Below are 25930 nucleotides of genomic sequence, written 5' to 3'. Positions count from 1 at the left end.
AAACAGACAATCCCTGTTGGAAAGAAGATTTTAGAGTAGCAGGACAATTTTAAGATCTATTGAATCCATCCCATTTGAGAACTTTTTACAAAAAAGATAGTTTTTATGAAATTCTAGTCATCCTTAATGGAAGAATGCTAATTACTCAAGGAGTAATTAAAAACTTGTCCAAGCCCCAAGAGATTGCTTATGTGGACAACTGAAAAAAGTAGAAATTTCCTTCACAGCTATAATTTGGGAAGAAAATTTCTAAACCATAAAATTTACAAAGGCTTCTTGCTTCCTCTTTGGAAAAGAGTTGGACTTTATAGAACACCTACCTGGTGATGTGGGATTTTGAAAAGTTTCAGCAAGACATGAACATCACCAGCACTATAAGTTGGTTAACAAGCATCCCCTGGCACTGGAAACACAAGCATTTCTTGGTTTCACTAGTAATCTTGTTGCTACTAGGACACACTCCCACAAATTTAGTGTTTTAAAACACACATTTATTCTCTCACAGTTCTGGAGCTTAAAAGCCCAAAATGAGCCTTACAGAGCTACAGTGAAGGTGCCCTTCTGGACCCTCCAGGGTCTCCGTTCCTTGCCTCTTCCAGGTTCTAGAAGCTCCTACATTCCTTGGCTCATAACCATTTCTTCCCCACACTCCAGTCTTTTCCTTCCTTCATGGAATTTTCTACTGCTCTCTCTTATAAGGACCCTGGTGATTCCCAACCAGATAATCCAGGATCATCTCTCCATCTCAAGATCTTTACCTTAAACACATCTATAAAGTCCCTTTTACCATGTAAGATAATATTCACAGGTGCCAGGGACTAGGATGTGGTTATTTTTAGGGCACCATTATTCAGCCTATCAACTGAGCAACCAGAGTCATTAACTTCTGCAAACCTCTCAAATGGAGGGAAAAAAAACCATATTTTGTAAACTCTAGGAGGATGATACCCATGTTAATATTTATGCCATCTCTAACTCTGTGGATCTATGAAAATCTCACCCCAACCAAAAGAGTCTGCATCACTGATTTTTTTCAGCTTTATTTAGGCATAATTGACAAATTGTACATATGTGTAGTGTACAATATAATGTATATGACATACATATACTTTGTGAAATGATTACTACAATTAGGTTAACATATCTATCAATCTATATAAAGCTACTTTTTTCTGTGATAATGTTTAAGGTCTACTCTCTTAGCAAAGTTCAAGTACACAATACAGTATTATTAACTAATCACCATGCTGTACATTAAATCCCCAGAACTTATTCATCTTCTAACTGAATGACCGTACCTTTCACCAGCATCTCCTACTCTTCCACTGTTCTATGAGTTCAACCTTTTATTTTTTTTTAAGATTCCATGGTTAAGTGAAATCATATAGCATTTGTCTTTGGCTAATTTCACTTAGCATAATGTCCTCCAGATTCATTCATGTTGTTGCAAAGGCAGGTGTTACTTGCACAGCAATTCCTTCCCAGCTGGAGACTCTCCTAAAACTCTTATTGGTTTTAACCAAAAAAAAAAAAAAAAAAAAAAAAAAAAAATGGGTTGAGTTGGGCCAGGGGAGGCGGTGACTCTTATGTTTGATCTTAAAAAAAGAACCCAGCATCTCATTGCCCATAATGCTGGGACAAGCTGTACAGAGGGTAGGGCTCAATAAACACCTGCAGCTGAATGGAACTGCACACCATTATACTATCATCTGGTTCTTTTTGATCAAGCCCTGTCCCATGGGCGAGTCAAGGTATGTTGGATGAGTGAGAAATCACCAGGATTATAAAATGTGGTTGGGGAGGAAAAATATCCTTCGGCTTCTACCTAACCCACAAGTTCAGATATCCCAGAGCAAATTTTTATTCTTACCATCACAATATGCCACCAGTTCTAAAATCAGCAGTAGTTGATCCAGTTTGGAAATGTGAGGATGGATGTAACAGAATGGAACAAAGGGACATGGTGGTAAGGCAGTGAGTGTTGAGAATGGTATGTGGATTGGAGAAAGAATTAGAGGACAGTTGAAGTTCCGATCAATGACACAGCTGGTATTTGCTAATTAATACTATAGCTGTGAAATAAGAAAAAAAGAAAAAGACATAGCAAGTTAGTGATTATTTCAGGATGACTTACCAGTACAATAATTATTTAAGCATTGGTTTTTACAGAATATCATGCTCATTAACAACTTTAAAAAGTGACAAGATTTAGGACAGTCTGAAGCTGATTATTAATTAGTACCATATATATTTTATAATGTAACTAAGAAGAAACATAAATTTAGTAACAAAAATGTAATTATACACAAAGGTTACAACTTCTTTTTGGGAGGTTGATTGATGGTGTTTGAAATGCTTCCAATTGGGGATCTCTGGGTGGCTCAGCGATTTGGTGCCTGCCTAGAGTCTTGGGATCGAGTCCCATGTCGGGCTCTTTGCATGGGGCCTGCCTTCTGCCTGTGTCTCTACCCCTCCTTCTCCCTCTCTCTCTCTCTGTGTCTCTCGTGAATAAATGAAAAAATGAAATGGCTCCAATTATTTTTAAAATCTGTTTTTTTTGTTATGATAAACCTAAGGATATTTAAAAGTAAGCATTAGGGGTGCCTGGGTGGCTTAGTTGGTTGAGGGACTGACTCTTGATTTCAGTTCCAGTCATGATCTTGGGTTTCTGGGATGGAGCCCTGCCAGTGTGGGGGCTCCACTCTCAGGTTGAGATTCTTTCCCTCTGTCCTTCCCCCCACTTGCACTCTCCCTCTCTCTCAAATAAATAAATAAAATCTTTAAAAAAACAGCATTGATATTTTTGAAAGTACAAATCCATGGAAATTTTAAAACTGCTTCATAAACATTTTATTAAAATCTGTGGAATGCTAATGTACAGAATTCCAGACCATTGCCAATGAACAGAAGTTATTGGGATGAAGCTGGTTCTATTTATTTTAAAGCCTTCAGATCCAAAACCCATAAATCCAAAATATGTATCTGTAAAATTCTCCCAGTGAGTTATAAAATGTTACCATTGGTTCATGGAGTAAAAGGCAACTAGCTGTTCAACGAATCAAAACTTGAGGAATGTACTCCAGGAACAAAATTCAGAGATTTACAACTTCATGCCGCATAGCTGGATATAGGGTGGAGGAGCTAAGAGGAGGATGGGTTTTTTTTAGGACATTTAGATAATCATATCTATTATCACAATAGAGATATTGCCAAGGAGAAACTTTCTGGCAGGTGAGGATTATCTTGGGTAAATTCAGAGTTCTCAGTTTTGTTAGGCTCAGAAAAATAAATATTACTGGTTTGTTTGAAATTGATTAAATTCTGGGGGGTTGATTCATTCAAACCAAAAAAGAGACTAATAAACTTGAAAAATGTTATTTATACTGGGAATAATAGCTGGCAGAATAATTTGGTACCTGCCGTTTGCTCAGAGCACTCCGTCCTGGTATATGCTCTGAAGAGTGAAGCAAAGGCTAAGCACAGAGATGAAATGAAGGGGGTGAGTTACTGACCGATGATGAATGCTCTTTGCAACTCTGGACATACTGGACCCTCCTCAGTAGCCTGCTAATATCTCAGGTAGTTGAGGGCCTGTCTAGTCTCCTTGAGAGCTTTATGTTAGACCTCTACCAAGCGTATCTGGCTGATGCATATTTATGATTAGATTATTTTGAGGTTGGTTAACATGATCAGCACTTCATTAATTCTCTGGTTTTTGTGTTAGGTGGTCATATTTTCTGAACTTACCCTTAAATTTTCAGATATTTTCTTGCATTGCTCTACAGATTGGCTATATATCTTAGTATTCAAATGGAAATCCTGTCTTAAAAAAAAAAAAAAAAGAAGAAAAAAAAGGAAATCTTATGGTCTACCTTCCACACCAATGGCTCATGATAGATCTTAAAGGCACTAACTATATAACTTCTCAGCTTAAAAAGCCCTTCAATGATTTCCTGCTGTCCATGCAGGAAGGCCTAAACTTCTTAGGGTGGTAGACAAGGGCTTCATGGGCTGAAACCTGCCTTTCTCCCCAGTCTTATCTTTTGCTATGGACTCAACTCTTCCTTTTTCATGCTAAGGCCATGTGAAACTTATTTGACCAACATGTCATATGATTCACATCAATCCTCCCTTCACACACATGCATACTTCTACCAAACATGTCCTTGATTTCCCCTGCTGGCTTGGAAATACTTTTTCTTTTTTTAAAGATTTTATTTGTTTATTCATGAGAGACACAGAGGAGGCAGAGACCTAGGCCGAGAGAGAAGCAGGCTCCATCCTAGGACCCTGGGATCATGACCTGAGCTGAAGGCAGATGTTCAACTACTGAGCCACTCAGGCATCCCGGAAATACTCTTTCTATGAAGTTTTTTCAGTCTCCTCAAGTTTCAGAATCAGTCATTCCTTTCCTTGATCTGATTATTTCCATCAGAGCATCTCTGGTGCTGTCTTCCATATACTTATTCATACGTGTGTCTAGACAGCAAGATGTTTTGTATCTTCACTGCCTGAAACAGCTCTGGCTTATAGCAAGCATTCAATGAATATTTGTTGAAAACATGAATAAGAGTCCTGAATCTATAAATTGTCAGTCTACAGCACTGAAAGGAGAGAGGAGAAAAAAGGAGAAAGAGGGAGGCTACATGTTAAAATATTTGAAAGATGAAGCCAAAGATGGCTCAGATACTGGAGAATTCCCATGGCTAAAGAAAGGAATATGATGGAGGAAAAATTTCTGAAGCAGTTTAAATGCTCTGATGATCCTACCATATTTTATCTCCCAAATTATGATGTCATAATTGTGTATATTTATCCACATTTGCAAATTTCTTTTATCTCAGTTCTGCCTTCTAGAACTTTACTTCTTTCTGAATTATATCCTTAAGAAAATGTCTTTTTTAAAAAATGTACATTCTCTTTTCTTTATTATTTGTAAGAAATTTAGTATAGTTGACACACAACACTACATTAGTTTCAGGGATACAGCACAGTGATTCGACAAGCTCATGTTATGCTATGTTCCCCACAAGTGTAGCTACTATTGGCCCCCAGACATCACTACTACAATGTCCCTGACTATTTATGTTGTTCCTTTTGTTCCCATGACTTACTCATTCCATAACTGGAAGCCTGTATCTCTCTGTCCCCACTCTCTCCACCTACTTTTTCCAACTTCCCATCCTTCTCCTCCTGGCAACCATTAGTTCTCCGCATTTATATGTCTGCTTCTACTTTTTGTTTGTTTATATTCCACATATGAACAAAATAATGGTATTTGTCTCTCTCTATAGGACTTATTTCACTTAACATTATACCTTGTAGTTCCACCCATGTTGCCTCAAATGGCATGATCTCATCCCCTATCTATGACTGTGGAATATTCTACTGCCCATATATACATCACATCTTTATGGTCTATTGATGGACACTTAAATTGCTTCCATATCTCGGCTATTGTAAATAATGCTGCAATAATCATAGTGGTGCACATATCTTTTCAAATTAGTGTTTTTGTTTTCTTTGGGTAAATACCCACTAGTGGAATTATATCATATGATATTTCTATTTTTAATTCTTTGAGGAACCTCCATACTGTTTTCCACAGTGGCTGCACCAACTTACATTCCCACCAACAGTGCATAAGGGTTCCTTTTTCTCCACAGCCTCGCCAACACTTGTTATTTCTTCTCTTTTTTTATTTTAACCATCCTAACAGGTGTAAGGTAATATTTCTTTCACTGTGGTTTTGATTTGCATTTCCCTGATGATTAGGGATGTTGAAATCTTTTAATATATCTGTTGGCTATCTGTATGTATTCTTTGGAAAAATGTCTATTCAGGTCCTAAGCCCAGAAAATATTTTTCTTTTGCTCATATTCTTGACTCAAAGTTTAGCTAGGTAAATTATTCTACCTTGGTGTTATTATCACTCAACATCTTGTGGAAATTTTTCTGATTTCCATTGATGGATGCCTGCCTTTAATCAATCCTGGAAATTTATATATATACATGTAAATATATATCATATATGTTAAGTTCCTTATGTAAAAATAAGAAATATATATGTTATGAAATGCATATCAAAATAACATTGAGGTAAGATCCATATAACAAAATCAACCATTTTAAGGTGAACAATTCAGTGACTTCTTTTATTTTGGAGTATTGTCTCTGTCCTCTTCTATTTTTTCTGTCAGGAACTCCAAGTTACATTAGATTTTCATATTCTACTCTCTATGACTCTTATTTCTTTTACATTTTCTGTTTCTTTGTGGTATGTGTAATTTCTTCAGTTTTATCTTTGACTTCAGTAAATCTCTCTTCAGCCGTGACTATTCAGTTGTCTAATCCACCTACAGAATGAATAATAATATTTTCTTGTGATGAGAACTTTTAAGATTTTTTAGATTGGCAGCTTCCAACTATACAATACAGTATTATTAACTATAGTCACTATGCTATATATACATCCCAGAATTTATTTTATAACTGGAAGTTTGTGCATTTTAACCCCTCCTCACCCATTTTGCCCACCAACCCCCCCTCCCACCCCAGGCTCCGGCAACCACCAATCTGTTCTCTATATCTAGGAGTTAAGGGTTGGTTGGTTGGTTTTCGATTCTACATACAAAGTTAAGGGTTGGTTGGTTGGTTTTCGATTCTACATACAAATGAGATCACACATTAGTATGAATATTGTATGAATATTTGTCTTTTTTCTGACTTCATCCATTGATGGACACTTAGGTTGTATCCATCAATAAATTTTTGCTGTTTAGAAGTTATATTTGTTTTTTTCCCCAAAAAACTTCCTAGTCATTTACAATACTATTATTCTTTACTCATATTTTTGATTCCTTTAAAGGAAGTAAAATGGGGCACTTGGGTGGCTCAGTGGTGGAGTGTCTGCCTTCAGCTCAGGTCGTGATCCCAGGGTCCTGGGATTGAGTCCTGCATCAGGCTCCCCATAGGGAGCCTGCTTCTCCCTCTGTCTGTGTCTCTGCCTCTCTCTCTCTGTGTGTCTCTCATGAATAAATAAATAAAATCTTAAAAAAAAATAAAAGAACTACAATGAAACTGACAGCTGGCCTCTGTAAATATTTATTTCATATTATCCGTGTGATAATTTCAGTATTTGACATTCTTTCATGTCTTATTCAGCCATTTTAGTTTCTGATGACTTTGGCCCATGGTGGTTTATTTGCTCATGTGTTTCGTCATTTCATAGTGGGAGCTGTGTTTGGCTGATATGGGGTGTCCTGAGTTCTGAGCTGAGGGCCTCCTTTTCCACAGAGGACTGGTATTTGATTCTGCCAGGTGCTCTCATTCACTACCAACCTGATACCCCTTCAAAAGCTTAGTGTTTCCTGGATGCTGTTGGTAGTGTAATTTGAACCATAAATCCAAGTAAAAGGGTCATGTGGCTCTGACACATGAGTGGATGGGTGTACACTGAGAGCAGTTCACAGAAAAACTGTAGTTTAAATTATGTGATGTCAACACATCTTCTTTGAAAAAGAATCCACTTAAAAGGAGCTGACTGTCCCTGAAAGGTAATTTGATATAAAATCCACATAATATCTAATCTGTCATGTTTCATACAAATTCTCTTAATAGATAATAGATACTCTTTACCAGAATATGCCACTTTTTATTTTTTTATTTTTTTAAAGATGTTATTTATTTGAGAGAGAGCATGTGCATATAAGTGCATAAGGAAGGTGAGCAGCAGAAGGAGAAGGAGAAGCAGACACCTTGGTGGGCAGGGAGTCTGATGGGGGACCCTGAGATCATGACCTGAAATGAAGGTAGACGCTTAAGTGACTGAGCCACTCAGGTGGCCCTGGTATGCCACTTCTTAGATGCTAAAACTTTTTTTTCCAGATTGCTATTAAATGGGAATAAGGCAGCCACTTTTCACGTAAAGATTTTGGTAAAGATTATGGATCTCTGCAGGAGTTCCTTGTTTTCCAGGATAGAGAGCAGCTGGAGATTAACCAAAAGAATCTCCTAAGGATATCTAGTTTAGATTTACTTTGGGGTCTGTGGAAGGAGCCTTGGTGTCCATCGAAAGATGAATGGATAAAGAAGATGTGGTTTATGTATACAATGGAATATTCCTCAGCCATTAGAAATGACAAATACCCACCATTTGCTTTGACGTGGATGGAACTGGAGGGTATTATACTGAGTGAAATAAGTCAATCAGAGAAGGACAAACATTATGTGATCTCATTCATTTGGGGAATATAAATAATAGTGAAAGGGAATAGAGGGGAAGGGAGAAGAAATGGGTAGGAAATATCAGAAAAGGAGACAGAACATGAAGACTCCTAACTCTGGGAAACGAACTAGGAGTGGTGGAAGGGGAGGAGGGCGGGGGGTGGGGGTGACTGGGTGGCAGGCACTGAGTGTGGGGCACTTGACGGGATGAGCAGTGGGTGTTATTCTGTATGTTGGCAAATTGAACACCAATAAAAAATAAATTTACTATTAAAAAAATAGATTTACTTTGGGGAACCACTAACTCATGCATATTGGGACAAAAGGAAGTGAGGCTCCCTTGAGGCAGCTTCTCTATTTCAGTATTTGTAGAACCCACCAAGGAGTTGGGAATCCTAGCACATCATGGTAAAAGGCTCCCTCTCTGTAAATGTGAAAGTTGCAACATATGTAGATTTTCAGGGTACTTATTAATAAACTGACTCTATGGAAGAAGGAAGAGGTGGAGGAGGAAAATGGAGAAAGAAGGGGGTGGGGGAGGAAGAAGAGGGAGGAAGAAGAGACAAGGCTCTAGTTTGCCGCTGTTCTGATACCTTGAGGTCAGCTGAAACCTCATCACCAGGTTATTACTCAGATATTAGTCTTTTCTTCATGTAAGATCCCTAGGCATTCTCTTGCTTTTGTATGATCTCAGCTACACATTTTTTGTGAAATATATCTGGCATCTGGTGCTCTGTTGCAGGAGGATTAAAAAAAAAACAACAACAAAACACCTGTCTGCTCTACCGCTAGAAAGCAGACTACCTTATTCTTGATTCTTAGTAGGTAAGTGTGGTGCTTTGTTAAATTCAAAAATAAGCACATTCATGGTGCCTGGATGGCTCAGTCGGTTAAGTGTCTGCCTTTGGCTCAGGTCATGATCCCAGGGTCCTGGGATTGAACCCTGTGTCAGGTTCCCTGCTCAGTGGGGAGTCTGCTTCTCCTTCTGCCTCCATCCCCCACTTGTGCTGTCAAATAAATAAATAAAATCTTTCAAAAAAACCCCACAAAAACAAAAATAAGTACATTCATCATATCATTGTTAAAAATAAAAGTTTGAAAGATACTGTCAGCTTCATTTCTGAGCAGTGGTTTGTCCTAAATACAAGCATTTCATCCACTGACCTTTTTGTTCATTGTATGGCTTTGGAATTTCAAGAAAACCACTTAAGAGAAATAGCATCAAGTAATTCCACATGCTCTTTTAATTTTCCTTCTAAAGCAATTTAGATAACATACTGCTGTTTGTAACTTGGTACCTTTTCTAGAATGCTTTTGTCTTAGCAAACAAATTTTTAAAAAATCTCTGAAGCCTCCAAAACTCTGAAATATTTTTCTTAGAGCTTCTATGGTAAATCCTTAGTGTAAGTAAATCTGAAAAGCTTTGCAGACAAATGTTGGAAAATGAATTTTATATCATTTCTACAATCTCACAAGGGAAATTATCTCTAAAGAGATCAATCTCATTGACTTGGCAGCTTTATTAAACCTTAATCACCTTTTCAAGATTTTGAAGATAAAGATTTTGAAGATGTTGAAGAGTACATATTCCCATAAGGTAAAGATTCAGTCACCTAGAGCTTGAAAGATAAATATATAATATTCATAAAGGTCATGTAATCCTTACACAGTGGTCGAATAATAACAATTAAATTAGTACTGTCAGCACTGAATCTATCAGTGAGACCAAGAGTTGTAGCGAGTGACTTATTTCAACAAACTGTACCAGCAGAGTATCATAAGAAAACTGACTCAGATTAGTTGGGAAGACAAAGCTTCAAATCTAATTAATCCTGATATACTATTTAATTACTCAAATCAACTGTCATGTCATACTAATTCACATCCCTTCTATCACAGGAAAAAGACCAAAAAAACCCCAAAAAACAAAAAACCCCACCAGTTTATTTAAGTATAAATTGACATACAAAAAACTTTACATATTTGATGTAGTCAGCTTAATTAATTTGGGAATAAGTATACAATAGTGAAACCATCACCACAATCAATGCCAAAACATATGTATCACTTCCAAAAGTTTTCTCCCCCTTTTTTTTTTTTTGGTGGTAATAACACTTAACCTAAGATATACCCTCATAGCAGATGTTTAAGAATACAAAACAGTATTGTTAGCTATAGAAACTATGGTGCATAGTAGATGTCTAGGACTTACTCATCTTGTATAACTGAAACTTTGTACCCTTTGACCAACACCTCCCCATTTTGAAGGGATCTTAATTTGACCTGATTTTAAAATCACCCTCATTCAGAAAAGGTATTCAATCTTAATTTAATTCTTCATCTAAAAGAGAAACAATGATGTCTACCTATTTTGAAAAGTAAATTGTTGTATGTAATTTCTAAGTGAAAACCAATTAGTGAGTCAATAGTCCTATTTAACCACAAGAGAATACACACATCTTTCTGTTCTTAGAAGTAAGTAACTGATTTGGGACACCTAGCTGGTTCAGTTGGTTAAGTGTCTGACTCTTGATTTTGGCTCAGAGCACAGTCTCAGGGTCATGAGATTGAGCCTTGCCCTGAGTTCCACACTCAGTGTTGAGTCGGCTTGAGATTCTTTCTCTCCGGTTCCCTCTGCCATTCCCCCACTCTCTATCTCTCTCTAAATGAATAAATAAACTCTTTAGAAACAAGTAACTGCCTTTATCACTCTACAGAGGCTGTTGAGCTCCTCCTCTTCCTAACATTCTGGGCATGGTGGAGAACAACCCCATGTTGGCCTGACATCTCAAGAATCCAAGTATCCCATGTTGGCCTGACATCTCAAGAATCCAAGTACTGGACAAATGAAACATGAGATATAACTACTACCTATAAGCCAAAAGGTGTACTTAAAAAAAAAGTCTAAGATTATGATGGAAAAGAAAAAATTAATATTTCTCCTTAACGCCATTATAATAGATACAGAATAATATACATTATTAAAATGCATACAATGTATAATAACCCTATTTAATTCAGTGTAAGAAAATGTCAGTCTACACAGAGGAGCTTATGCTGTTACCTGACTTTGCATAGATGCGTGAACCCTAGATCTCTTCCAACAGATGAGAGTATGTGCTGGATCCAGGCCTTTCCAGCTCTGAACATGGCCTAGCACATCTACTGTCAGGCTCTCATCCCCTCAGAGACTGAGAAGAGAGCCTTCTCTGCCAAAGGTCCTATCACTTTTTTGTGCTGCTCACTGGGACAATCTCAATTAGACCTTCTTTTATTATTATTATTATTTTTTAAAGATTTTATTTATTCATTCATAACAGACACAGAGAGAAAGAGAGAGGCAGAGACACAGGCAGAGGGAGAAGCAGGCTCCATGCAGGGAGCCCGACATGGGACTGGATCCAGGTCTCCGGGATCACACCCTGGGCTGAAGGCGGCGCTAAACCGCTGGGCCACCGGAGCTGCCCATCGATTAGACCTGAATTACTTCAGGGAACTCTGTGTTGAATGGGCCTTTATATATACGGTACTGTATTGGATTGCTTATGTTCAAAGATTAATCATATTGATAATGACTTTACTCCATAAAAATATGTATTAGTGCTCACATAATATCAAAGTGAAGTTAAATCCATTTAGCTGGGGATCCCTGGGTGGCTCAGCGGTTTGGCGCCTGCCTTTGGCCTGGGGCTCGGTCCTGGGGTCCCGGGATCAAGTCCCACGTGGGGCTTCCTGCATGGAGTCTGCTTCTCCCTCTGCCTGTGTCTCTGCCTCTCTCTCTCTCTGTCTATCATGAATAAATAAATAAATAAATCTTTAAAAAAATAATAAAAAATCCATTTAGCAAAAACACAGACTATGTGTTTATTTATGGATTTGAAAATAATAAATTAATGAGTGTTAATATTTAAAAATCTATATGTTGATTAAAAAGAAACCACCGTAAATGTGAGCTGATCCTCTGTCTTCATAATGAAAAGGTACAGAGAAGCTTTTTGGTTAACATGAATATATAAGCATAATGGAAGTTAATTAAGATAGTCAATGTTTACTTGAACTATGTAATAATGAATTTGGTTACATAATCATATCTAAAATAATCTTATAAAATATGTCCCTTTAGAAATATTCTCATTGGGGCACCTGGGTCGCTCAGTGGTTGAGCGTCTGCCTTCAGCTCAGAGTGTGATCCCAGGGTCCTGGAATCAAGTCCCACATCAGGCTCCCCACAGGGAGCCTGCTTCTCCCTCTGCCTGTGTCTCTGCCTCTGTGTGTCTCTCATCAGTAAATAAATAAAAGCATAAAAAAAGAGAAATATTCTCATTTCAGAAACAATTTTGCTCAAATTCTTTACTTACATTTTGACACGAGTCGTCACCTTCAGAAGAATCACTTTCTAAGCCACCTAACAGTTTCCCAGCTGTAGGTCCATTGAAATAAAACAATCTTTAAGTGGAGATAAAAACTGAATTGGCATCTGATGCTATAGTTGGGAATTTTATCCTCGGCAAAACAGCCAATTTTTAAGTAGTAAGAAGGTTGTTTTTCATTATCATGTTTGTTATTTCCACAAGATAAACAACTTATTAAGTTGCTTTTAAAAAACGTGATCTTGGTCATCTCTTTACATCCACATGCCAACACTTAAAATCAGAAGGTCCTGACTGCAATAATGACTAGGTCTGTACTAAAAGCCTTTGTCTCCATTTCCTGGTTCCATTAGAAGACCTTAGAAAACTCCCAATACAACATCGCTTCAGACCTTTCCAGGTTAACGCGTCTTTATAAATAGCTTTCTGTAATTTAACTAGAGTAATTGAAAGAATACCACCCCATCATATGAGAGTTTTTAAAAGGACTTTGAATATTCAGTAACTCCCTTTTCTTTGAGGACTAATTTTGCAAAAACACAAAACAAACAAAACATGCTTCACAAAAAACTTGCCTTATATTCTAACTCAGATAGTATTTATTCATCTTCTGCGCTAGTTTTGACTTTGATACTCCTTATCACACCTTGGGGGAGGACTTTTCAGTCATCAAAGTCCCAGAAATTGTCTCTGCTGTTTAACATGTACATGGGGTGGTAGTTTTAAAACACAGTCATACATTCTCTGACACTTTTCCCAAAGATAGAATCTAATTCCCCTCCTTCTGAATATGGACCAACCTAAGTGACTCACTTTTCATACATAAAATGTTATGAAAGTGACACTGTGGGGCTTCTGAGGCTAACTAGAAAGGTGACATAGTCTTTGCCTGGTTTCTGTCTCTATCTCTAACCTCTCTTTGAACCAGTCACCACGTTGTGAAGAAGCTCAACCCATGCAAAGAGGCCTTGCACGTATGCTCTTTTGGCCAACAGCTCAGCTAAGGTCCCAAACAACAGCTAGCATTACCTGCCAGGTATGTGAGTGAAGGAACCATCAGATGAGTCCAGCTTTTGAGCCGTTCCAGCCAACACCAAGTACAGCCCTGCCCAAGTTGTAGATTTGAGAGCAAAATAAATCTTGTTGTTTTAAGTCACTAGGTTCTGGTGTGGCTTGTTCTACCACCGTGGATAACCAAAATGGGTTATGAAATAGTACACATCTTGCTCCAAAGAAAATGATGCTGATAAAATAAGTATCAAGGCAACAAAATTTCTTCTAAAGGCTCTCTAGGGAGGGGTACCTGGGTGGCTCAATTGGTTAGGCATCTGCCTTCGGATCAGGTCATGATTCCAGGAGTCCTGTATCGGGCTCTCTGGCTCTCTCTCTCTCTCTCTCTCTCAAATAAATAAATAAATAAATAAATAAATAAATAAATAAAATCTTTTTTAAAAAAGGCTCTAGGGATAAAAATAAAATGTCTTTCTTCTGAAAAGTGTTTCTGATCAGGACAAGTAAAACTGTTCTTATTCTGCAATGAGTATAACTAAACAATAATTCCATGAAAAAGAGCAGTGTAAGAAAGAAAACAAAACAAAGGCAAGGTTAAGGATATCAAATTAAAAACTGACCCAATCTCTTCTTCTTGTGAGTCACACTTACCTGATGTCTTACAGTACTCAGTGTGTTGGCACCACATCTCCCACTCCCCAGCAATTTCTTCGTGTTTAAGACCAAGACTGTATCTCCCAGTCCTAAACATAGTATCTCACACAGAGCAAATGCTTAATCAAAAATTCCTAAATAAACACATGAACATGAGCTGTAATAAATCAAATGTCCTTTTTTTGGATGGCAATGCTGATACATATTTTTTTTTCTGGCATCATTATTTCTCAAACGCTCTGTATGAACTGAGTTGTGTCCCCCTAAAATTCGTATGTTGAAGCGCTAACCCAGCATGTGACTATATTCGGAGAGAAGGACTTTGAAAAGGTAATTTTGGTTCAATGTCATTATAAAGATGAAGCCTTAATTCAACCGGTTAGCCCTATAAAAAGAAGGAGAAACTACAGGAGTGCATGCATGCCAAAAAGGCTATGTGAGGATACAGGGAGAACATGGACATCTCTCAGGAGACAGCAAACCTGCCTGCACCTTGATCTCAGACTTCCGGGACTAGGAGAAAATGAATTTTTGTTGTTTCAGCCCCCCAGCCCTAGCAAACTAACGCAGGTGCCCAGCAGGTTCCCTCTCAGGGTCTCTATACTTGCAGGTTCCTCTGCCTAGAGCTGTTTCTAGATAGCCAAGGGTTTGTTCTTTATTCAGATCTCTGCTGATAATGTCACCTCATCAGAAGTCTTTCCAGGCCACCCTATAAAAGGTGGATTCTCCTCTTTTTCATCTCTCACCCTGTTTTAGATTTTCTTCCTAGCACTTATTGTTCTCATTATATAGTTATCTGTTTTTGTTTTCCGGAATGAAAAGTAAAGGCCTCGACAGCAAGAACTTTGCCTATTCTGTCTTACTATGCTATCCTTGTCCCAGTAACAGCTTCTGGCACAACACAGCAGCTCAATAATGTCGAATAAATAAAAGAAAAAAATGCACAATTTGAGACTGACGAAGAAAACAGGATCTGGTTTCAGAAATAACATCCTCATAAACTTAAAGTTAAAAAAAATACATATTTTGTGAGGTTGCAAAAGTGTTCTAAATTTTACCAAAAACATTCTAAGCACTACAGGGAGATCAGCAGGGGGCAGCAGAGAGCTACAGCCTGAAGCTGCTGGAGGAGGAAGGACAACCGGAGGCAAGGAGCCCAAAAAGTGAAGAACCAACAACCCTAGAGTCCTGTTCTCATAGAGGACATGGTTGCACTAGAATTGTGGTTGCAAGAGCGCCTAGGTGCAACCACAGGCGCTCTTGCCCATTAAGGGTGGCCAGCCCATTAAGCATCTGCCTTCAGCTCAGGTCATGATCTCGGTCCTGGGACAGAGACTCACATCGGGCTCCTTGCTCATTGGAGTCTGCTTCTCCCTCTGTCCTTCTCCTCCCCCTAACCCCACTTGTGCTCTCTCTCAAATAAATAAAATCTTAAATAAAACGTAAATAAAATAAAATTCCGGTTAGAACACTGGCCTTGGGTGCTCTATCATGTCTTTAATATCCACAGCTAATTCTGGCCAGAGAGACCAGGAGAGGAAGAGAGAGAATCTCAAGCCGACTGGGCTCTGAGCGTGGAGCCCAACCAGGGCTCCACCTGGGGACCAACCCCAGGACCCTGAGATAACAAACTGAGCCACCCAGGCACCTCTCATCCAAACTTTTTTATTTTATTTTATTTATTTATTTATTTTTTTATGATAGTCACACAGAGAGAGAGAAAGAGAGGCAGAGACACAGGCAGAGGAAGAAGCAGGCTCCATGTACCGGGAGCCCGATGTGGGACTCGATCCCGGGTCTCCAGGATCGCGCCCTGGGCCAAAGGCAGGCACCAAACCACTGCGCCACCCAGGGATCCCTCATCCAAACTTTTTAAAAGGTCTACATATAAACTAAACACATCAAAGATAGTAGTAGAAGCTAGATTTGAGGGTATTTTAGAAGCATCATGGAAATCAAAATTTGGGGAGGCTTATGCTTATTTTAGTTCTGAAAAACAGTATTTAATAACAGCAAAATAGTTCCTATTTAATACACATATAGAATATAATAGATTTCAATTCTTAAATTACAAAATTTCCCAGATAACATGCAATATACATTTTTCCCCCCAAAGGAACATAATGGTCAGAAACAAACTGGTGTTCAATTTTGCATCAAAAAAAAAAAATTTTGCATCTATGTAACTGCCCAAAAGTGCAGTTTCAAAGTAGAAAATTAAGGTGAAATATAGTTTATAGAAAAAATGATTAAGTCTTTCTGATTAATGACTTAAATAAAATTTTAAACACTATGTTTAAATCCATTCTACCCTGAAACACTCTTGTATACATTGCTACAGATTATTAATTCATTTCTATGTGTTAGAATTTCCATTTTACTCATTGCATAAAAAGCACTGCTACTGTTGAACTGACAGATGGATGGTTAATCCTCAACAGATTAAAGTTTGTCAACACTGGCAGTTAAGGCAGAGCAATGTATGTGGGGAACATGGCTTGCCTATTCCTCCCGGATTCAGAAGCTTCTCTCCTTTATTTCTCCCTCTGGGATTCAATTCTTGTCGAGTGTTTCTCCCTCAATATTGCTTTGGTCTTTGCTTGAAATCAACAGAAAAGAAGTTTCCATATTGGCTATTCCTCTTGATTTACCAACAAAAAATTGGACCCCCCCCCCATATTCCTTTAGTAAGAGGATCAAAAGCTAACTTTTTACAAAACAAAGACAACTTAAAAATGGTTCAATTCCAGTGGGATAAAATATTGACTGTGGTTTCAAAGCAAGCAAACAGAAACAAAGTATCTGTTATTTTCATCACCCCAGATATTGCTCAGAGTATTCTCTTATTGCCAAATCTCATTTATAAAGTACATATAACTTCACCACTGTTTATTTGAACTTGTTTTCATTTACTGGGTAAATAAGTTTTTGATTATTTTCCCAAAGAATTGGCACAGCAACATGCTGGTAGACTGATCTCTCTATCTTACTAGCTGCCTTTCCTTCCCTCCACCCTAAATTACAAACTTTCCATTTCTCTTCTTTTTTAGCAACTGTTTCTGCCATCTTCAGTAAAAATTTGTAATTTGTTCTAAATGAATTATCTTGGATTTGAAATCCAAAGAAACTCATAATTATAGCTGTATATCTTCTATGTTCATTGTAATTAAAAAGATTTCTCCAAGAAAATTTGTAGCCAAAAAACACATCTTAATAACGTTCCAAATGTATTCCCAGCACATCTCTAGAATTTTTAATCAGTATAGTGATTTAAATGCTTTATCAAGTACATGAACATGAGGGGAACCACTATGGAATTTATAAAAAATCAACCCCACAATCAAGGGAACCCATGATAAAAATTATTTGTTTCCAGCAATATCAAGAAGTAGAATTGTGAGCATGAGGCTGCTGCATAAATTAACTACTTATTTTCTGGAAAACAGAAGTGTGTTCTGTTCCTATAGATAAAATGTCTCCTCAGTTAGGAAGCAAGAAACAAAACAATAGATCCCAAATAAGGACAGATCTTGGGTGCTGATAAGGTGTTGGTGAAGAGATTAAGACTTCACAAACACTGGTATTAGTCACAAAAGTGAATTCTTAAAGTAGGGAAGGAGAGTATGAATTGAGAGTATGAATTCTTAAATTAGGGAAAGAGAGTATTGAACTTGAGTACAAAAATGAAGCTTAAGCTTTAAGTTACACGAACTGTTACACCAGCATTCAGCAAACCTAAGTAAATAGTTATATCTATAAAATTAAAGAAAGTTTGATTAGTTCACCAGATTAACAGGATCTGAACTGATCTTTCAGTTGTTCCAGTTCTATCTCCGAACAATTGCCTGACTCGGAAGAAGGATAAGCATGTCGTTTTTAACAAGGAACATGTAATTTCTGGATAAACTCTCCTTGTTCATTTATAAATGGGTCTTCTTTATAAACTGCATGAACTCAATGTTTCTCAATAATGATTACGTGGTCTCATCTCATTATTTGTTGGTGCACTTTATCCCAAGGTATGTGAAATACAAGAATAACCTATAGAAGAAATACAACTTAAGCTAGTCAAGAAAACCATTCATATTTGCAAATACTGTAGAATGAGTCTATTTAATGCACTGTGACTGCTCCCAACCACCAAATATTTTATACTGCCTTGGCCAATATGGTAACTGCATGTGTCTATGTAAATTAAATTAAAAATTCAGTTCTTCAGTCTCACTGACAAATCAAATGCTCAATAGCTACATCTGACCACTCATCATACTGGACAGTGCAGATAGAAAACATTTCCATCACTGTAGAGTTTTATTGGACAGTACTGTTGGTCTAATCCTGTAATTTGCCATGATAATTTACCTCTTTAATAATGTCTTTTTTTCTTATTGAGCGATTAGTATTGTTTATGACAGGAAACAGAAATATAGAGAAACCAAATGAATTAAACTATAATCCTATGATACACAGATAACTACTTAATATTTGGTATGTGTTATTGGTGCTTTTTAAAAAAGATTTTAATTTATTTATTAGAGAGAGCAAGCCAAACAGGGGAAGGGGCAGACAGAGAAGGAGAAACAGGGAGCCAGATACAGGGATCCAGACGCAGGGCTCAATCCCAGAACCCTAGATCATGACCTGAGCCAAAGGCAGATGCTTAACCAACTGAGCCACCCAGGCGCCCCCTTGGTGCTTTTTCTAAGCACATAAAAATTTCAAACAAAAATGCAACATGCTAAACTTACTAGTTTTTACCTTATGTCATAAAATATATTATGAACATTTCTGTATGCTATTTTAAAAATCTGCATTGGGGATCCCTGGGTGGCTCAGCGGTTTGGCACCTGCCTTTGGCCCAGGGCACGATCCTGGACACCTGGGATCGAGTCCCGTGTCCGGCTCCCGGCGTGGAGCCTGCTTCTCCCTCTGCCTGTGTCTCTGCCTCTCTCTATGTCTATCATGAATAAATAAATAAATCTTTTTTAAAAAATCTGCATTATTTTACATGGCTATATACATAATACTTATTCAGATTATTGCCATTTTTGAAGCTATTTATGATCACTTCCTTGGTATAAGCCCTGGATTTAGGATTCATGGTTGTTAATTTCTGTAACTTCACTTTCAGGAGTTGAATTTTGAAAGAGAAGTCTGAACCCAAGTGTCCTTACCTATATAGGGCAAGGATTAATGAAATGACTTCCAAGGATTCATCTTGCTTGCCAGGTCTAAGAATTTTTTTCAGTAAGTGCCCAAGTCTGAACTTACTAAAAGGGAGAAAAAAAGATCCCATACAGTCTTGAGAAAGCAGTTTAAAGAAATTAATGTTTCCCTCCTTGTACACCTACAGTATGGTGGGTTCAGGGACTTGGGAGCCCATCAGGGGAAAAGATATGACCACAAGGTGGCAGTAGCACACAATAAGCTTCATTTGGGTGTGTTTTGAGAGGTTTGCATGGGGAATGGGGGGTAGAGGAGTGGATGGGAAAGGTTTCTCCAACTATGAAACCTTCCAGAGACAGTGGCGTGGGGCCACCACCCAAGAGTAGAAGAAAGCAAGGGAACTCTGGTGGGAGAGAGGAATCAGAGATGGGAGGTTACTTGCCTAGGTGATATCACTCTGCAGCATAAAGGGGGAGTCTCTCAGTCAGACAGCTGGAATGGCAGCAGTGACTTGGGGGCTTTAATAATCCCAGGGCTTGTTTATCTAAGGCTAACAGATGTTGGGTGCAGTTTAATGGGATATGTAAAGCAGACAGGCTCCAAATATTTAAAAAACATTTAAAATAATTGCATGTGCCAGAATTCGAGTTTGGTGCTAATAGACTTTTGAGGGAATGGTCCTGGCCTGCTATAGACAACATAGGGCCAATATACAGGGGTCACTATTGGCTCATTGATGCAACAAGTGTAAAGTAAATCTTATGACTCAGTTATTCAATCAACAAACATTTACTAAGTGCCTGCTGTGTTCTGGGCACTGTGCAGGAAATGATCTTACAAAGAAGATTCAGTCCCTGAATTCAAGGAGCTTATGGTCCTGGAAGAGGACCTCTTGAATAGAATAGTGGGATCCTGAAACAGGAGATAGGAAGCTTTTGATCTTTTATTCTTCCTGGTTTTTCCTGGAATAAGTATCTAAATACTAATAATTACTTTTTGCTGGGAATACTAGATCAACGATTGAAAACTGTGTTACTATCTACCTCTACCTCCAATCCCATCATCAACCCTTGAAAACAACTACAATATTCAACACCATCATAACTCATACATACACAGGGTTGGAGGTAGAGGGAAACAGTAGTGGTTCTGGACAGTTATTAGAAAAGACTCCTTTCATTATGATGTCCAAAATTAAACTCATTCTTCACATCCTTCTTTCTCTGAATCCAGTTAATCTGGCATTGTATCTTATTCTGTCCACCCTGCTATTTCTCCATCAACCTGACCTAGAAAGTGTAAAATTATTTGCCCGCATCTTCTTCAAACCCAACATACAATCAGTTGCTAAGTCATGTAAACTCCATGGTCATTATGGCTTTCTTGAGTCTTTTTTCTTTTATGTTCCCACATCATGGTCCTGACTCAGGTCCTCATTTCCTCTAGCAATTGTTTTCCAAAGCATCTCCTAGCTAAAATATTGAGCTATTCATTGGTCTCAGATTGTTTTCCTATAAATATAGTTCTAACACCATCATTTCTCTGTTCAAATGTTCCACAGCAAACTCCTTACTCTGGAATTCAGGACTCTACAAGATGTTATCTCAATGTTCTTTTTATTTTTTTAAAGATTTTATTTATTTATTCATGAGAGAGAGAGAGAGAGAGAGGCAGAGACACGGGCAGAGGAAGAAGCAGGCTCCATGCGGGGAGCCCGACGTGGGACTCGATCCCAGGTCTCCAGGGTCAGGCCCTGGGCCGAAGGTGGCACTAAACCACTGAGCCACCCGGGCTGCCCTATCTCAATGTTCTGAACTGTCCACTATCATCAAACTATACCGTATAGTATAACCTCAGTTGACAGAACCATCAGCATTCCCCAGATTATATTTTGCAATGTCTTCCTGTTGTTACTTACACAGAATTCTCCCTCTTATTGAAATAGACTCCCCAAACGAGGCCTATCCAAAACCATATTCAAATTTCAAGACTAAACACAAAAGGCCATCTTTAAGAAACCTTAATTAACTGAAAATGTACCTGGATTTTAGCCAGAACTTCCTTTGGACTTCTTAGACAATAGCCTTACTCTATCTTGTGGCAAATCATTTGTGTGTATTTCTTCTTCTATAAGCCTGAACTTAATTTAAGTAAGACTGTTTCTTACTCATTTATGTAACCCCTATGTCTCTCACAACTAAAATGTGTTGTGCTCTTCATATACAGAACACAATGCACTTCAGATGGATACAGTGGTTTTGACTGCCTGCTGACTAGATAAATGGTTCATTAATGATAATAAACAATTTTGGTAAATATGAACAAACCACCAAGCTGCCTCATTGAGTCAGAAAATATATCAAATGCCTAAAAAAGAACACATATACGTGCAGACAACTTGATGACTCATTGTTGCTATAGGAAAAGTTTTATGCATTTGAGATTTCTTCTACCCAGATAGAATTTTCACAAGTGAGGACTATATAAATTCTTAAGGCTAGATAGTTCTTATAGTAATCAAAATGTTTTAATAGTTCGGCAATAAGGTTTGCATTTTTTGTTTGTTTTTTTGTCTCTAGCATGGAAAACCTTGTTTTTCTAACAAAGTTTACAGTAGGAACTAATGTCATTTCCTGTGACCATTGATACTATTATAGATGAACAATAAAAGGACTGAGTCGATACAAAACAAGTTTTATAAATATTCTGTGATTTAGTGGCAGTAGGATTTAATTAACAAAAATATTAACAAGCAGACAATATTACTAAATGGCTGATGGAGTTAACAGGGCATGAGCCTGTCCTCAGATACAGTATTTATCTGAAAAATAAAAGACACAGGCAGCTGACAAGGAAATTTTATAACATTTTCAAATTAGAGACTGAGACAGAGATAGACATGAAACACAGGAAACCTATTTTGTGTAATCCACTGTGTCACAGAACTGATGGTACAATAATTAATTGATTTTCACAGAAAAACTGGTATAAATAGGGCTGTTAATCAAAGGACATAACCAGTAAATGACAGCTAACTTTAAGGATGCAATGACCTCATATTAACATGAGTTACCAAATGAATTTTAGACCTATGAAAGACTGTGCAAAATCCAGGTTCTTGACTTCTTCTAACAGATTTTCACTAAAGATCTGGCAACTAATGATTTAAACTACAATGGCTCCATCATCCCCCTGAAACTTATTTTCTCTCTTGATGCAGAGTCTTGGAGAGGATACTGTCTGAGAACCCACCTCTGCACTCACAGGTATCTGATTTTAATTGTGCACATTATTAAGGACTGTGTCTTGGTGACTAGAATCACCAGAACCTTCTCCCTTTTACCCAAGTTCCTGGGGAGGTTGACTTCATGAGATAGTTGCTGTGGAGTCTGTCCCAGAGCCAGGAGAGACATACTTGAGGGATATTTTTGGACATCACAGTTTATTGCTCTCTCTTGGAAGGTACTGGATAAACACAGCTGAAAATTCTTGTTCTTTGGGCTCCCCCTTTCTAGGATATATGTAGACTATGCCATCTGCCCTGCCAATTTTTTTTTTACTCTAATCATCTTTATTGTCAGTTCTAGATACTGCTTCCAAATCTCCACAGAATGCATTATTCCTTTTCTCTAAGCTCCAACTGCTCCCTGTTTATACATCTATGTCCCCCATGGTGAAATAAACACTAATTATGCTGCACCATAACTATCTGTTCACCATCTCATTGCCTGGAATAAAAAGCTCCTTGAGGGCAGGAATCCTTTTTAATTGCTGTTCTATACCCAAGCTACTCCCTAGTACAAAATGGATACTCAAAAAATATTTGTAAATGAGTGAATGAATAGTAGACTTTGGTTATTCTTGCGTATGAAGGGATCCACTTCGTACCATCTGAGGCTATAGGCTTCCTAAGGTTATATATTTGGGGTTGCTTCTCAAATTGGACTTCCTTGATCCTTTGGTCATCTTCCCTGGAACTATGGGCTAAAATGTCACAAATTGCCCACCAGCCCCAACATCTGTCCCTCACCTTACTATGTAGCTATTTTCTGATATTAAATATATAGAATGGCAGTGGTATGCCCACAAACAGGCAAAATACGTCCCTAAACAGACCTCAGTCCTGGGGAAAAAAAGGGTGCTCTTCTACTTTTTCATCTCTTTTTTTCAGCCTTATGCTGAAAATCAACTTGATTTCATACAAATTAATGAAAACTGAAATGTTTGAACAGGAGGTTAATTACTAGCTACCATGAGCAAATGTAATAGAAGTAATAACAGCTTCTGAAATGCCAGGTAATTACTGGCAAACAGAAAAGATTGTCTTTGAATTGTAATTTAGAGGGGAGAGGAAGTGATTTTAACAGGACCCTTGGGTTTTCAAAATTCCTAGTAAAGAATTCAGCTGTCATCCTCATTACGGAAATTAATCCCAGTGTCAAAGCTAGCTGAGTACGGAATATCAGGCAGAAGTGCCGACCCGTTGTTTTTAAGCTAAGAAAGTGTTATATCGGTAACTTTCCCCAAATATTTTAGACATTAAAGATTTATAATTAAATGTATGGTTCACTTCTCAATACCTTAACATGCAGAGATTTAAAATTGACCTTTGAGTTCTAATCCTGATTTTGCTGTAACAGCTAAATTAAACCTGTGCAGCTCACTAAAAGTGCACAGTCTATGAGAAAGTCTGTTCTATCCTCTCTGCTATTTTTCTAAATGATAAGGCTGTTTCTCGTTTAAATGTTTAATGAAAATTGTGCACCTATTTATCAGTTGTTTGTTTTTTATGACATACATCTTTACTTGTTCAAATACTTAAGAAAGCCATAATATTGCATGTTATACAAATATTTGGATTTATATGCATACACATAAACATATATATAAATATCAGTTCATCTGAATTACTCTCCAATTTAAGATCTGACCGGAGGACTGCAATGATTTAATACTTCTAAGATAGCACAGTAAAATAAGCCATTATCACTTTCCTTTGCCAAGTTTAACAAAGTGGAAGGAGAGGATAGTAAGATGTAGTGATAATATTTCATATGTATTAAGGGAAAAGAACTATGAAATGATGGTAGGATCTCATCTTGTTAAAAAAGTTATTTTCTTTTTTAAAGGTAGTTTTCAGACTCAAGACAGCTGAGTGAGACTATACACCTTAGTAGCCTGGTCTTCTCGTCCTGACTAGGTTAAGGTCGGAACACTGAACTTCAGCCGGCTGCCTCTGCTGCCTCTGCAGGAACCCAGGGCTACCCTTTCCCCTTCCCTGCTCAAGCTTCAAGCACAGAGAAGAGAACCAAAACCACAGGTGCAGTAACAAACATTGCACTAGCTCCTTTGTTTCGGAAGAAAGGCAGAGTGGGGTTTCCCATCATTTTTTTGTTGAGGAAACCAGATCAAAAAGGACGTAGTGGAATGTTGGGTCACATGAATGCAGAGAATTCTTGAACCTGCCAAGGCCACCAAGGCTCTAGGCCAGACTTGCTCCCTCCCTGATGGAGCTCACCACTTGAGGCCTTCATCGTCCTCAGAAGCCACAACAGTGTCGCCAGGTGGGGAGGGCTCTTGGAAGACTTCCAAAACCCCTGCCGGGCGAGTGCAGAAAGCTGCTTTTCTTCCATTAGGCAGAGGCACCCTGCGAAGCAGAGCTTTTGGTCGCTGCCTGCACCTGACTCCTCTGTTGCCAAAATCAGGATGTTACCGGGGACCCTGTGTTGCCTTCAATTTCAAAGGCACAGGAATTCCGGGGTGCAGGAGGACTGCTGCTCCCCACTGAGGTCAAGACGTGATAAACGTGATAAAAGTTAGTTTCATCCTAAGCAAGATCAATTTCTGTGCTCCTCCAGCACTTGGCACTGATTTCTAAGATGCTTGCCAACTTCCTTGACAGCTAACTGATCAGACGCTTTCATCGCACTTTCTGTAGAATACTTCCATTTTCCCATGAAATAACGGCATCCCAAGCTCACTAATGAAGAACACTTAAGATTTTGGGGGGGGGGGGGGTAAGATTGACAATCATTTCCATTCGGAATCAGGAAGAAGGCGGTAACTAACCATTCCTTAGAGTGGACATTTAAACGGCCTTTGGGGGTCTGCTTTAGAAACTTAGGAATGCGTGTTTTAAGAAGACTCAGAAAACAAAACGCAGAGCGCGCATGCAATGTATTGCGTGTGTACACACACATTCATGAAACCGTAACGACGATTATTTGACCACGAGGCCCTGCGCCGTCTGCGCACCCGGGGCCGCGGGGTCCCCCTGCTCACGAGGCCGGGCCGCCGCCAGGCCCCCACGGCCGCCGCCGCCCCCTCGACGACCCGGCCCGGCCCGGCCCGGCCCGGCGCTGCCGCCCGCGTTCCTTCCCCTTCCGGGCCCACCTCGCTGCCCCGGCCCGCTTCACGCCTCGCCCGCCGGAACCGTGCGGAGGCCTGTGGCGGCGGCGGCCTCCCACGCACTGCATCGCGCCGGCCAGGGGCGGCCTCGGGCG

At 38.6% G+C, this 25930-nt stretch overlaps 1 long non-coding RNA gene across 2 annotated transcripts; it reads right to left on the bottom strand.

The window, feature by feature from the left end:
* Window positions 1-5911: 5911 nt before the first annotated feature.
* LOC111092384 lies at window positions 5912-25901 on the bottom strand. Of its 2 annotated transcripts, none has more exons than XR_005378325.1 (3): window positions 25821-25901; window positions 9764-9845; window positions 5912-6356 (listed from the first exon to the last, which is right to left on the bottom strand). It is a non-coding gene; the product is annotated as an uncharacterized LOC111092384 (long non-coding RNA). The 2 variants fall into 2 exon arrangements; XR_005378324.1 differs by lacking the exon at window positions 25821-25901 and adding an exon at window positions 25497-25711.
* Window positions 25902-25930: the final 29 nt, after the last annotated feature.

The sequence above is a fragment of the Canis lupus genome, chromosome 25 (genome assembly GCF_011100685.1).
Source record: "Canis lupus familiaris isolate Mischka breed German Shepherd chromosome 25, alternate assembly UU_Cfam_GSD_1.0, whole genome shotgun sequence".
NCBI classification, from domain to species: Eukaryota; Metazoa; Chordata; class Mammalia; order Carnivora; family Canidae; genus Canis; species Canis lupus.
Note: the sequence above shows the minus strand (reverse complement) of the source record. Positions and strands in the feature narration are given on the sequence as shown.